Raw genomic sequence first — 4,625 nt, forward strand, 5'->3', positions numbered from 1 at the left:
CATATTCTTATTAATTATGTGTGAACATGCCTATCTGTATTGGTTCTGCGACATAGCTTAAATGAGATACGTTGTGAAAGTTATGAGAAATAGGGATCGGGCCACACATTGCGTGGTAGGTTCTAGTTGAGAGGTAGGGCCACATGCTCCATGACAGATTTTATATGAGGGGTCAAGCCACACGCTCTATGGCAGGTTATATGAAAAGAGTTGTCCTCCATGGGTTTTGGACTAAGATCCAGTGGATGTGTACCGATAATACTGATATGCATCTTTCTACTTAATACTTCATTGCATTGCACTGCACATCATTGGTTGTCTGTAGACTTGTGTTTACCTCTTGGTATTCTTGTGACTAATATACATTTGATACCTGTTTGGATTTTGAGATTTATGTATACCCCTTGTTGTTTCTATGATTGACATACTTGATATTGATATGACTTATTTGGTGATGTTGATGAGCTGTTTTTGACCTATATTCCTTATGAATTGTGTACTTTAGATAGGGCTGAATTCTGTGCAGGTTGTAGTTGAGGAGGTTCGGTTAGGATGAAAGGAGTTCTAGTGTTCTATTAGATTTACCTTGTTTTGTTAGTTGACTTGCTGAGTACTGTGTTGTTTGGTACTCACTCCTTTATTCTATATTTGTGTAGGTTTCCAGCCTGGGCTGTGAGTACTTTCCTTTTCTTATTCATTCAAGGCTCTGAAGAGACTTCGAGAGGTAGCTGTTTGATGTCCTACACACTTTCTTGTTCCTTATGTTATGCTTTATTCTATTTGAGAAATAAAGACATTTGAGATTTGTATTTATTATGACATTCTGTATTTAGTAGAGGCTTGTATACTTGACAATCAGGTTTTGAGGGTTATTTGAAATTACTAAAGACTTCCACTTTTGTTTATATCATCTATTGATTTCTTCCGCATATGTTGGGTTTAGGCTGACTTATCCTGGTGGGATAGGACAAGTGTCATCACACTCGGTTTTGGGTTGGGACATATAACGTATGCAAACCTTAGTACTACCCCATGTAGGTAGAGATGTTGTTTCTGAAAGACCTTCGGCACAAATACTGTTATTTGAGATATAAAGAAGAAAATGTAGCATGTCACAAGAAAATAATGCAAAGTCTATCAGAAGGGAGCAACAACAACAATAAAATAGTGCAATAATCGAACACAATAAACAACATACTTGGATATATTATTGAAAATAATAATAAATACAGATGGATATTAATAACAAGAATTACAGTAATACAACTAGTGCACTCACAAACACCAACCACCCTAAGCAAGACAATAATACACTATCTACTAACTTTCTACCTAATACGTGTCTTCCAAATCTTTCTATCTAAGGTCATGACCTCGATAATCTGAAGTTGCATCACACCCGGTCTTTTCACATATCCCCAATACTTTTTCGGCCTAGCCCTTTCTCTCCTGTACCCTTTATAACCAACCTATTGCACCTCCTCACTGGTGCATCCACGTATCTTCTCTTCACATGTCCAAATCATCTCAATCTTATCTTTATCTTGTTCACCACAGATGTCACTCCCACCTTATTCTGAATAATCATTTCTAATTTTAATAATATTTGTAGGTAATTATTTTACAATTGATGAGATAATTTATTATCATACAAATACATCTATATAACTTATTTTAAATAAATAATTTACCACCACACAAATATATATAACTTTTTTTAGATTAAAATTTTAAAATTATTTTAATCAATACCATTTTAAACTTGTAATGCTAATAATAAGTATTGATTTTACACTTGATGAAATGATTTACTGTCATACAAATATATATAATTCATTTAAACAAAAAATTAGATTATTTAATTAATATTATTTAAACAATAACTTGGTAAATCAATATTAACCTCATGCACAACACAGTTTTTGCCACTAGTAGATAATAGAAGAGACTTTTTGTATGTTGATTTTAATTAAAAACAAATAAATAAATTATTGGTATCAAAGTAACCCTCAATGTATGCAAAATTTAAACGGTGAAACCAAAGGGGCATCTAATAAGCACCGAAAGTGAGGATATCCTATTTCGATATTCCTTTTTAAATGCGAAAGAATTCGTGCTTGGAATATTATTCGCTTATGCTAACTTCTCCCTCTTCCCCCACACCACACCTCTCTATATTTATATACCTTTATTTTTTTCAATTAGCCTTCTCCATTTTTGCAATCGTATACTTCCATTTCTTGGAATCTCTTGGAGATGAAGTTCTGGAAAATATTGAAGGGCCACCCACATAGAGGAAACATTGCCTGAATGGCAAGACAAGTTCCTGAGTTATAAAGATCTTAAGAAAGCGTTGAAGTTGAGTTATACTCAGGATGATAGGCCTATGAAAAGGCAGAGGTTGGATGATAAGGTTACCAAAGAGGTGAATGATTTTGTGAAGCTGTTAGAGGAGGAGATCGACAAGTTTAACAGTTTCTTTGTCGAGAAAGAAGAGGACTACATTATTCACCTTAAGGTATCTTACTCATCAATTGTTAATGACTTATATAAGAAGGAATAATAATTGATTGATTCTTGCAGGTTTTGAAAGAGAGGGTAGCTGAAATGAGAAAGTCAAATGAAGAGGTGAATAGATTAGGTAGGGACATCGTGGATCTTCATGGAGAGATGGTTTTATTGGAGAATTACAGTGCTCTTAACTATACAGGTATCCCTCCTGAACTACTCTCCGGTCTTTAATGAGCTGTACATTCACCTGTAATCTTGAATCAGTTTTATCGGCAAGTGTAACTTAATATATAGCCAGACCAACCAATCCTAATAACTGAATATTAGCTAAGCTCAACTAATTATCAAATTCTTTTGTTGAATATGGATGCCCACACAATCGAATGATGTGGTTCAGTAGCTACCCCTGAATGGGGCTTATCCGGTGCCAATTGAATTAGTCTACCGGACACGAAAAACCAAAAAAAAGTACAATAAAAATGCGGATGGATCCTTTTGATTTTCAATGCTAAATTTACAACATGATTGCATGTAGGCATCTGATCAGTCACCTCTTTGTGGCTCAAATTTTTAGAACGTCATATTTTGTTCCTTAACCTACTTCAGATTTTTTCTGGAAAAACATTCAAGTGTTACACAAACATATTTGTTGTGTTTTAAATGTATAGCTATTGGCACATGTACAAGTATGGATGTCTTTTCTTCTTCATGTTTGTCCTGTCCTCAACTGCCTGCTGATATGATTGGGATAGCTTCTCCCATATGGCTGGCTCCTGGCTGTAATGAATTTATGTTGTTACTTTTGCTATCCACAGGAGTTGTGAAGATTTTAAAGTAATATGAAAAACTCTGTGGGGAGCTTATTCGATTGCCTTTCATCCAAAAGGTGCTTGAGGAGCCATGCTTCGAAACTGAGATTCTAAATAAACTAGTGAAGGAGTGTGATACACTTCTTAGTCACCTTTTATACCAAACTGAGCCACTTGAACTACCAGGAGGTAGTGGTGGACAAAGGCCAGTGAAAGTTCCTCAACAACTTGCAGAGATAAAGAACATGTTCTTGAGACTTACATATTCAGCACTCAGAGTCTTGCAGGAGATGCGTACCCGAAGTTCAACTGTCAGCATGTTCTCTTTGCCACCAATGAAAACCCACGACCTCGACAAAGTATGGAAAAATGCTCCAGTGGTCATACAAGAAGCAAAGTAGGGTTTACTCATGTCTCTGACATTGCTCTACATACTGTTTTTTTACTTTTTGCCAAGAAGCAGCAGTGAGTGCAGCTGCTGTGCGACTACATTACCTTACAACTCATATATAGCTTTAGATTTCTGGTGCATCTTGTAAAGATGTTAACTGATAAATATATATATATATTTATATATATATATATATACACACACACACATTCCCATTTGTAATCCATTGTTTTTGGCTTAAAAGAATTTTCAAGTTAGACTAATGCTTCTATAGTCTTAAAGGTTGTGGACTGTATGTATGTAGTCTTGGAGGCAGAATTTGATGGGTTATGAAGATTGTTGGGAAAAGATTATGAGCTTCACCAGCTCATATAAACTTCTTGGCAAGTGTTTGGTACACACTAAAATGCCAAATATAGACAAAATCATAAGTTGGTCACATTCAAATTATCATTTTTAAGCTTATAAACACACAGTTTCATCAATATTTTACCCCTAATAAGTTTTGCAATTTGGAAAATAATCTTTTCCGAATAAAACCTCTTACTCCCTCTAAATACTATTTCTGTCTTCGTCCTACATGCTATGTTGCTCGGGTTCTTCAAACAGATCAATGGATGCATGTCAGATTCTCCAAAAGTAGCATACTTTTAGAGAATCCGACACATGTACTACATCCACCCAACTTAGCCTACATATAAAGATTCTTTTTATTTAGAAGTTTTAAAGACATTTCAGTTGTGCTTATTTGCCAAAAAACACAATTTACTATTTGTTGCTTAATGTATCAACTGTTTTATGTTCATATCTTAGATACTGAATGATAACACAAAGGATGGAAATTTCAAAACTAGGAAACAAACTGAGAAGACTGAACAAAAATTAAAAGATATGAGAAATTCAAGGAAATAGTT

At 34.7% G+C, this 4,625-nt stretch overlaps 1 pseudogene; it reads left to right on the forward strand.

The window, feature by feature from the left end:
- Positions 1–2,085: 2,085 nt before the first annotated feature.
- On the forward strand, positions 2,086–4,166 carry LOC129890850 (SPX domain-containing protein 1-like; annotated as a pseudogene).
- Positions 4,167–4,625: the final 459 nt, after the last annotated feature.

The sequence above is a fragment of the Solanum dulcamara genome, chromosome 5 (genome assembly GCF_947179165.1).
Source record: "Solanum dulcamara chromosome 5, daSolDulc1.2, whole genome shotgun sequence".
Taxonomy (NCBI): domain Eukaryota; kingdom Viridiplantae; phylum Streptophyta; class Magnoliopsida; order Solanales; family Solanaceae; genus Solanum; species Solanum dulcamara.